This window comes from Asparagus officinalis, chromosome 7, assembly GCF_001876935.1.
Source record: "Asparagus officinalis chromosome 7, Aspof.V1, whole genome shotgun sequence".
Taxonomy (NCBI): Eukaryota; Viridiplantae; Streptophyta; class Magnoliopsida; order Asparagales; family Asparagaceae; genus Asparagus; species Asparagus officinalis.
The window spans coordinates 140,782,081-140,793,170 of record NC_033800.1 but is presented as its reverse complement, the minus strand read 5'-3'; positions in this window follow the sequence as shown (position 1 = coordinate 140,793,170).

Here is an 11,090-nt window from a genome sequence, read left to right as displayed (position 1 = left end):
GATGAAATGGAGGTGGGAGCTACAAAATTAGGCTACCAACACTAGATAATTTTAAGCTTAAGTCAATACTGCACTGTAATTCTCTTATTTTTATCTTTTTTTTTTATTTCCCATTAAGAAGTTGGACTAGGATGTCAATAAGAATTCTATCAGAATCATCCTATAAAAGTGAGTGTAAGGAATCCAATCGACTTTAGATTCCGAATAAAGACATTAACTTTTTAGGGTTTCACTAAAAAAACCTTAACCTTATGGAGAGATAATCGAAAACAAACAATAATCACAAAAAACACAAGAGGATTTTACGTTGGTTCGATAATTTGCCTATGTCCACGAAAGGATGAGGAGTATACTCAATTAGGAAGAAGTAGACACATAAACACTTTCTTCTTATCATCTCACAAGAGTAATCTCTCCGGCTTCTTGTAGATCTTCACAATAAGCATAAATACTCTCTTGTGAGTCCTCACAAGAGTAGTCTCTATTTCTTTTTCTTCTTCTTTTTCCTCATCTTCTTGACCGTTTTTTCTCCTGTTACAAGGACCATATCAAGGGTTATTTATAGATTTATTTGCTTCTCATTTGAGTTCATGTAGGATTCCTTCCTTTGATCAATTCTAATCCCTACAGGCTCGTGGATCTAAGATGTACGTATAGAGGAAGGGTGAATATGATTGCCTACTGTTTTTCGATATCTCAAATAATATGCAGTGAAAATAAAATAAATAGTTAAAATAGTAAACAAAGCAAATAAACTTAGACCAAATCACAGTCAGAACACATAAGAATTTTATAATGGTTCGGATAAACAATAGGGGCTTCCTCACAATGTGAAAGTTCTCCTGAATCACAAGCCTGATTTAGTAGGCTTATAAGACCAAAGCCCTAGTTTCTCCTAAACTAGTTGTTTGCCCTAAACTCTTCGCACACGAATATTCCTAGCTCTACTAACCAATCCCCTAATTAATCCCGGCTTGAGTGCACTGTAAATCCTCAATTCATCTCTACTTGAATATGCTGTAAAAATAAGTTTAAACCAAAAATAACAAATATCAATTAAGCGCAACTAGATAGACTTACAACCATTACTTTATTAAGATCGTTTTCCAAAAGATATATTAAGATATATTGTGGAGATCGAAGAACGACCATGAAACTGAGATCGAAGGGTAGCACTCCTAAAATGCTTGATGATTTGATGATGAATAGCAACATCGAGGATGCTTGCTGAGAAACCTAAAAAGATCCCTACAACAAATTGAAAGCCTAACTCTCTGTCTCTTCCTTTTTCTTTTTCTCTCTGATTTAGGTCAAGAATATAATGAAAAATGCGAGGAAAGAACTTTATAACCCTAGCAATGAACGACTTAGATCAAATCCAAATCAAATATGAAATCTAACATGTGATCATCGATGATCTAACTTGATCACCCATGGTGAAGTGATGATAATCAATGATTGATTTACTTAATTGACAATCCATATGCCTCTGTTAAGTTTAATAATCGACGATGGCAACTGATCATCGATGGTCCATATTGGATCATCGGTGGTCAATTCTCAATCCTCGATGACCAGCGTTATGAAATCAGCTATTGAGCTTATTTTCGACACCGATCACCCCATTCTTGTTTCATACATGTATAAACATGTATTAGATCATCTCAAACACATATAATACTGAAGTAAATATTTGTTATTATACAAATAAGAAATATTGTACGGACAACATCCTAATGTTGGACCCTAGAGGGGGGGTGATTAGGGTCAAGAGGCTCTAATATGCAATTAAAAATCAGCACAAGCAAACCACAAAACAGAAATGCGATAAAAGTAAGAGAGATAAGGTTAGGAGTTCGTTATCCTTGACGCGCGACGTGTTAACGAGGTTCGGCCCTCTGGCCTACGTCCCCGCTCCCCACTCTCGAGGAGAAATCCACTACACACCCGGTTTGGAAGCCGGAACTTCGTCTACACAACGATCTCCACAGATCTCTCTCACTACACAGTTTGATCTCACAGATCACACTCCCTCACAGTAGATCTCCACAGATCTCACTCACACAGCAGAAGAAAGAAATGCAAGAACCTCTCTTTACACAGCCCTTATAGCAAAGAGAATGTATACTGAAGCTGGGAGGTGAATCACACTTGAAACAGAGAGAAAAGCAGAGTTTTGAAAATTTACTCAGGAAACAGAAAAAGCTCTCTGGTTTTTCAAACGTTAGGGCTGGGAAGAAGAAGAGGTCTGGGGGGTTTATATAGAAAAGTTTAAATCATTTTAAAATAAAAACAAATCTTCCCAAATGAGATAATAATCTCTTCTTCAGACCCTCATCACAGACTGTGCCAAACACTAACAAGTGAAAGCACAGTAAACGATGTAAATGACCGTTTAAAAAAGTCACGGCTGACCAGAGGCAAAAATCGGTTGACCGAAGGAAATTTCGGTCGACCGAAAAATGCCTTCGGTCGACCGACCGAAAAATTCGGTCGACCGACCGAAAAATTCGGTCGACCGCGAGCAGCTAAGGAAATTTGGTAAAACACGCAGAGACTCATCTGTCGACCGGTACGGTCGACCGATTAAAGATTGAAAATTCGGTCGACCGTACCGATCGACCGACGACACTCTGGAAACATACTGAAGAAAGGTCATCGGATCGGTCGACGGGACCGGTCGACCGATTTCTGATATTTTCTGAAATCTGATTTTTGACCAACTTGAAATATTTGCAAAATATTTATTTGACCTCTGAAAATTCTGAAACTTTGTAAAATGTTTTTAATACTAAAAACAAACTGCTTGGAAAAAGAATTTTGCAGATAGGTACTCATACTTGTGAAAAATAGTATTTTGTGAAAAAACGCTTAAAAGCACAAGTCTAAAAACGTGTGTGTGATTCCCAATAGCTTCAAGTAAACTCAGTAACTCTTTGCCTACATTCTAGCACTAGAGAGAAAAACAAAAGAAAGCTAATATCCTCATATAGAGAGCAATATACTTGAGCTTTGATATAGCTTGAATCGGATGAAGCTTTTGATCGAATTTGTCGTTCTTGAAATAACGTTGCTTCATCTCTTGACCTCCTCCTCCTTTGGATATCTTCGTTGTAGCATATATTCCATCCATCCTCCATTAATGGCACTAACAAGCTTGACAAATGAGTTTACTACATTTACACTCAATAAGCCATTAGTACCGATAATGGTGGTTGTAAGAACATCAGCAAAACATAAGGGCTAACACCTAACACATGATTCTTTTTCTCATGTTACTTTCTAGAACTATTCAAATTCTAGTCCTCATCTAATTGGAATTTTAATTCCAATTATAATTTTTCTTTGTGTTCAAAGTCAAACTTCTAATCCTAAGCAAATTAGGATTTGACTTGAATTATTTCAATGCAGGCCATATTCAATAGTGAGATGGTTATAACCATAAAGAGGAGCTAGTTTCCCAAGCTAACTTTCTGTCCACTCGTGAATGATATAGATCTCCCTATTTCTATGCTGTATTCTGAGAAAACTCTTAATCCTAATATTCTTATTTCCAAAAGATATAATGATTATTTTCAAACTTACAGGTCTTTGAAAGACAAAGAATACACGCATCAACTTATTTACTTGGGGTGCTTCATATTTACCTTGATATACTTTTGCAATAACCGTTATTTGGTTTTTTCTTAATAGAAATATGAGGATCATTTTTCTTTGTCTTTTAACTCTTTAATGTGGCTTTCTTTGGTAGGGTTTGTGTCCATTTGAGAAGAGATGGGCAGTTAAAGCGGATTCTTTCGTTTTAATAACCAACTGTAGTGAAATAATAGCTATGATATCAACCTCCGCAAAGTATTATGATTTGAAAGACATTGCCAAATAGTTCAGCTTTTGGAATGAAGAGATGAGCTCAGGATTCAGGTTGTCAGGGTGGCGGTCGACCGGCTCGGTCGACCGCATTCGTGCACGAGGCTTACTGGGCTTCGGTGGTGGTGGTGGTCAAGAGCAAGGACGAATTTGAGCAGATTGAGAGAGTTTTCTTTGGGCTTCTATTCTAGGAGCAATTGGAGAGATTGAGAGTTGATTGTTGAGGGTTTATGAGAGATTTGTAACCCTAGTTTGTTCCTCTTGATTTCTAATAGTGAAAACTCCCCCCTCCTTGCCCCGTGGACGTAGGCATCTTGCCGAACCACGTAAAACTGGTGTTTGGTTGTTTGTGCTGTTGATTTTGGTTGGTTGTTTATCTTTCTTGGCGATTGTTTTGGTTTCTCGAGACCCAACAATTGGTATCAGAGCTCCGGGCTACGCTTGGGCTATTTTGGAGGAGTAGATCGCTTTGGAAGTTCACTAGGGCTTCGTTTGGTGATAAAGGTGGGATCTTTTCAGTAAAAATCTCATCTTTTTTTTCAATTTGGATCTATTTCTCGTTTGTTTCCGCATTGGTTTGGTGGTGCTTTGAGATATATGGCTAAAAAAGATAAAAGTGGGGAGGGTTATTCTGGTGTGAAGGCCGTCCAAAGTTTGAATATACATTCTATGAAAATAGATGTGGAAAAGTTCAACGGCACAAATAATTTTGGACTTTGGCGATGCGAAGTCATGGATGCGCTAAATGCGCAAAATTTGGAAGATACATTGGAGTTGGACGGGAAACCAGCCGACATTGATGAAAAGGTTTGGAATAAAATGAATAGAACGGCGTGTGGTGTGATTAGATATTGCCTTACCCAAGACCTTAAATATGATGTGATGAATGAAACTTCGGCAAAGAAGATTTGGGAGGTCCTAGAGGGCAAATATTTGACGAATTTATCGCTTCCAATTGAAGAAGGGGACATCCATTAGTGATCACATGAACCACTACACGAAGCTACTTGCAGATTTGGCGAATGTAGATGTCAAGGTTGAAGACGAGGACAAGGCATTGTTGTTATTGAGTTCCTTGCCCGACGAGGAATATGAGACCTTCGTCCTCACTCTTATTAATGGAAAGGCATCACTTTCGTATAGTGAGGTCACCGCAGCCCTTGTGAACTATCAACTTCGAAAGAAGGACAAGGAGACGGTCACCGCAGCCCTTGTGAACTATCAACTTCGAAAGAAGGACAAGGAGACTTCCATTGAGCCGGTTGCAGGTGCATTGGTTGCAAGAGCTAAAAGTCCAAACCATGGAAGAAGGTCACAGTCTAGAGGGGGGCATCCTGTAGTTGGTAGGAATCAGTGTGCTTTTTGTAGAGAGGATGGACATTGGAAAGCCGAATGCCCAAAATTGCAAGCTGTGAAGAATAAAGGGAAAACTACTCAAGCTTCAGAGGTGAATATTGCCAAGGCTAGTGGCGATGTTTCATATTCAGATTCTTCGGGCTATTCGTGCCCAGCTCTTCCGTCAGTTGATGTTGCCAACTCCATCGAGTGGATGTTGGATTCTGGTGCTACTTACCACATATGCCCTAGAAGGGATTGGTTCTCTAGCTTTCAGGAGTTGGAAAGAGGGGATACTATTCTCATGGGTAATGATCACAGATGCCCTATTGATGGTATTGGTACCGTTCGGATTCGGATGAGTCACGAGATGATCCGGGAGTTGGCTGATGTGAGGTTCGTTCCTCAACTGAGGAAGAACATCATTTCACTTGGGGTATTGGAGGCATCAGGCTATAGGGTGACCTTGGCGGATTCTCGCTTGAAGGTCACATCGGGGTCCATAATTGTGATGAAGGGAGTCAGGCGGAGTAACTTGTATTATCTACTTGGGAGCACGGTAGTTGATAGGGCGCTGACTACTTCTATGGCTAGACTGTGGCATTTTTTGGTGCTGGGATATATTATTGGTTATACCGTGCACAGATTGTTAAGGAGTGCTATGACCTGCAGATTGAAGTCCTGTGAGCACATTGGTATGAGCGAGAAGACCGAGGTGGAGTTCAGCACTTCTATTCATCGATCGAGAGGTCTTATTGGAGGTGTTCAGTCAGGCATTTGGGGGCTTTCCGAGGAGGCATCATCGGGAGGTAATCGTTATTTTGTTTCCTATGTTGGGGATTGTACTAGGCATATTTGGGTTGCAACCAAGTCCCGTTGGTATAAAGCCCTAGTAGTCCCCAACAGTTGGAGGAGGTGTATGGGTAGAAAGGTTACCAGTCATACTTGTTCTAGTAGGTGTCCTTTCTTGCATTGGTGCCGAGCTCACGACAGTTGGAGACACTTCAGAGGGAAGGAGACAGTGGGGAGACGTGATGAGATGGCGGATTTAGTGAGCCGTTCTTTTCTGGAGGAGGATCGGTATTGGTTGTCGAGCAGTGGATCTAGTATTCAGGCTTCGACAAGTTTGGGTCATCTTATGTGGTTGCCGACTGCTGCGTGTAGAGTTGTTAGATCTGTTGGAGCTGTTTCAGATTTTGGTCGGCGTCGGATATTTGGCTACCCAGCACTTGGTCACATCGCTGATGTGAGATTGGATCCGATTGCGCATTTAGGATTCAGATGCTCGTTCGGCTATCAGTGGGGAGCTTCTGAGTTTGGTCTGAGCAGGTTTGTCACTTTGGACTCTCGGCAGGTGGAGAGTATTGATCAGGTCAGAGGGATATCGCAGCGGGTGGAGGTTGATGCTACTCCACATTGGGTGAGGATTTCCTCACATACTCCAGGTCATTCTGCATTGGTTGGGATTCCAGCTGAGGTGGCACAGCGTGGGAGTCATTTATTTATGGATGCAGATGATAAGGTAGTTGATTTGGATGCAGCTGATGGATATGTTTTGGATACGGCCATTGTTACATCTCAGGTGGAGGTGTTTGGATCGCTTCAGTTTGAGGTCGTTGATGATGCTATCAGCTGCAGGTTGGATTGAGGGCCTTTGGAGGCCATTAGTGAACTACGTGAAGTCTTGATTCCTTGGGCAAGAGGATACGTAGGCAGTCTTTATGATGCAGCCGATTTGGTGAGCGACATCGACATTTGGGGAGAGTGTTCGGTGAACTACGTGAAGGCTTGATTCCTTGGGCAAGAGGATACGTAGGCAGTCTTTATGATGCAGCCGATTTGGTGAGTAGACACAATTGGTTTGGGGTTGAGTGTTCCACTCCCGTTTGGATCTCGACGTGTTGTGATTGGAGTCCATTGTCATGAGTACGTTGTTATGGCATACTGGGTGCAACAGTTGAGGTATTGGTTTGATCGGTGTCGGCTCAGTTTTGGAAGAATCTTCGCGACCGCCGCTGCGGTTTTGAGTTGGGCCTGTTTTCAGACCCGCTTCGGTTTGGATTTATATAAATACCCTTTGGGTGTTTTTTAGGGTAATAAGCAAGGACGAATTTGAGCAGATTGAGAGAGTTTTCTTTGGGTTTCTATTCTAGGAGCAATTGGAGAGATTGAGAGTTGATTATTGAGGGTTTATGAGAGATTTGTAACCCTAGTTTGTTCCTCTTGATTTCTATTAGTGAAAACTCCCCCCTCCTTGCCCCGTGGACGTAGGCATCTTGCCGAACCACGTAAAACTGGTGTTTGGTTGTTTGTGCTGTTGATTTTGGTTGGTTGTTTATCTTTCTTGGCGATTGATTTGGTTTCTCGAGACCCAACATGGAACTTATCTCTGTCTTAAGCATCATCTACAACATTCCTTAATTTGATATAGCGTTTGCATAAAATACTGGCATGAAATTAAGCTATATATGCTGCTGGAGCGTAATATAGTATATAATGTTGTGAGAATGTTACATTATTTTATGTCCAGTAAACTTGAGCCAATGGCAAAGAATGAGATATATAAGATTTCGGGAAAAAAATCTCAATAATCAAGATATATCTATGACATTAATTATCGCAATTGTTTACTATTAATTAAAATCATATCGGAAAGAGATCTCAAAATAATTTGGATCTTGGCAGTAGAATCTAAATGCATGATCATGTCTAAATAATCATGCTTGTGTTACATTAGGAGACCTTTTATGATTTTTCCATCTTTAATACGTACGAGGTATTCAAATGCAATGTATGAGTTAAACATAGTACTGTGTTGAAGTGTGCTGTGTGCCGCTCTAATTTCTTCTATTTTCTTTTATTTCAACATAATATATAAGAAACGTGGAATTTCTAATTTGCTTAATGGATCATACATAATTGATCGATGAGTAGCATACAAATACTATTTCCAGCGCATAAAACGAAATAGTTATTTGATACGGAAGGAAGAGAATCATGTATATATATATATACTTTTATAAGTTCTAGATGTTGGTTCTGAGAGGTAGGATTCCTTGCTTAGCCCTCAACACAAATCCAACCATAGCTAGTTGAAAATGACTTCAACTTTAGTGATGCGCTCGTTAGGTAGGAGAATTCAAAGAGAATAGCAACATGCACTAGTGTCTGGGAATAAACTTTTTTCATGAGTTTGGTTGGGAGTCCGTCTCTTTCTTCTTTTCTTCTAAGTGTAATCTTTCATTTTACCACTATAATATTATTAGTGAAGAATTATATAGTAGTTTTTTTAAGGCTACATTTCAGGAAAAAATCTCATCAACTTTGGAAAATTAATTATCAAAAAGTCCCAAACGACTTTCAAATATTAGAAACGCCCTTAAGTTCAGAGGTTATCGGAACCCCCTTAACTTATAAAAGACTCTTTCAAGAGACCCTCTAAAAACGCGAACCACAATTTTCACTAGCAAAAATATCCTCATGTGTAATTTTAGACATCATGTATAAAATCGCAGTTAAACGATGTTTGGGGGACGTCTGATAAAGTCTCAAATTTAAAGGGTGTCTTCTGATAACCCCTAAAATTAGGGGGATTTCTTGATATTTTGAAAGTTATATATATATATTGAGGGTTACCCGATAATCGTCCAACATTAAGAGGATTTTTCTAATTTTTAGCCTTTAATCTCAAATAAATGTCTATTCTTGAATTAATGTAAAACAGTCTGTTTAGGATTGAGTACATCAATATTCGTCCAAATATTTTTCTTAAAAGTTGTGTGGTTCTTAGACTGCGAGTGATAATTTTACAAACTGCAAGATTCATGATATACGTCTCTAAGATTACCCCATAAACATTAGTAAGAAACTTAGCTTAGGTGTCTCTAGTACTTGATTTTCATACTAATTAAATTGAGATATACGTTACTAATGAACGTGACAGTGGTTCACAATCTAATTAGACTAATTTGATGTTGAAGAAGACGACAAGCATGATCTCAGTTCAAAGTCTGATAAGATAAATGTTGCATTCACTTAAGGGACAGATCAGGGGGGTTCTTAATTAATTATTAATCTTGATTGGTTGCAACTCCTAATCAATCTTTATCTTTTGACTATAAAGACAGCCATCTTGTCTTCTGAACTTTACCAACATGGTTAATGATAGGAGGTTTGAGGTCATAGTTATTAGTCACAATCCGAAATCTTAGGGTACCGTTCACTGTGCAATTATTATTCAATATTTAATTCATTTCTTGTTAGTTGCACATATAGTAAGTCACTTTCAGTTTCTTGGTTGGGTTTATTTCGGAGTTTTTCAACAGCGTGTGCGTGCAAGGGATTCACAGGGTGAGATCCTACAAAATCTGTGTTTTTTAGGCTTCATTTTAGGGGCTGTTTGGTTCGCTATTATAAGGGGTGGAAAACTCAGAAAACCCCTCCACGTCAGATTTTTAGCCCTCCACGTCAGCTTTTTTGTTTCCGTCCATTTCTTTGTGCCGCTTTGGTTCGCTCGAATGGAACTGGAAAAACTCTGCTGAAATCGCCGCCAACTAAGATTTTTTTCCATCTCCGATTTCCTTCCCCAACCAAGTAAAATTGATGAAAACTCTGCCACGTCAGATTTTTTCCTTCTCTGCTTTGTTTACAAAAGTTTTCCTTTTTTTTATGCGAACCAAACACAAGAAAAATAAATACATTGGTTTCCCAGCATTTTTTATGTGCGAACCAAAGCAAAACAATCTATTTCTTGGAAAAGTTTGAAAAACTCAAAACTTATATTTCTTTACATGGAATTGCATTTCTCTATATCAAAGAAACGAACCAAACAACCCCTTAATTGAGGGTTATATTTTTATACTCCAACATCTTTAGCATCAAAATGAGATTCATATCGTGAATTTAATGTGTATATGGTGTCCCACATTAGAAAATTTAAGAAATTGTTAAGTTAATTAAATAGAAAGTTAGCAATAATTCCTAGTAGCTCAATAGAAACTTGTGACCCAATAGAGAGTGATGAAGCCTAAAATGAGAATGACTAAGATCAGATTAGCCCATCAACCTTCAGATTCAGATGATTGAAGATTCTATAAGATTGTTACTAGTTCAGATCGAAATTAATCGTCAGAGAAGGGGTTATGTTTCTCATGGATGATAAAGCTATCACATATGAACTACACAGTTTCTCGCCAACAATGTGTTCTATTTCAAATCCAAGTTTTAGTTTTAAATTCTTAACATTCAAAGAACCGTCATCTGTCTAATTTCAAAAAATAGATTTTCGAACCAAACATAAATTGGTAAGGTTTCCTTGCTCAAAGTCATGACTATCCAATATATAGTATATTTTTCCAAAATTAGTCATGAGTCTAAACATAACGAAATTCCACTTCTGTGGATAGTCTTTACTTATGAAGATCATATTAACACATGATACAACGGTTCAACAAAAATAGATTTATTTCGATATTTATTGGGTTTTCTTGTGATCTTCGTACACATTATGTTCACCCGCTCATTATTCTAAATACCAATATCAAGATATAGTGTTTCTACAAAATCAATCTCCAGATCCTTACGCTTGACAAGCCCACTAGGAGTGGAGAATTTGCCGGGCAAAATAGCGACAATAGTCCTTAAACTATATACAACTCTTGCGGGTTTTAAGGTTAACTCCACAAACAGCGCTCGAATTTGGGTTTTTTGCATATCTCCCCCCTGAACTTATTTAATCTAACATCCCGCACTCCCCATCAAAAAAATAAAAATAAAAATAATAAAAGAAAAGACTTTGAGTGACTCATGAAACCCCCCTTAAGTTCAAACTTTCTCAATGAACCCTCTATCTATAATTAACAAATAATTAATATATTCTTAATTAATTG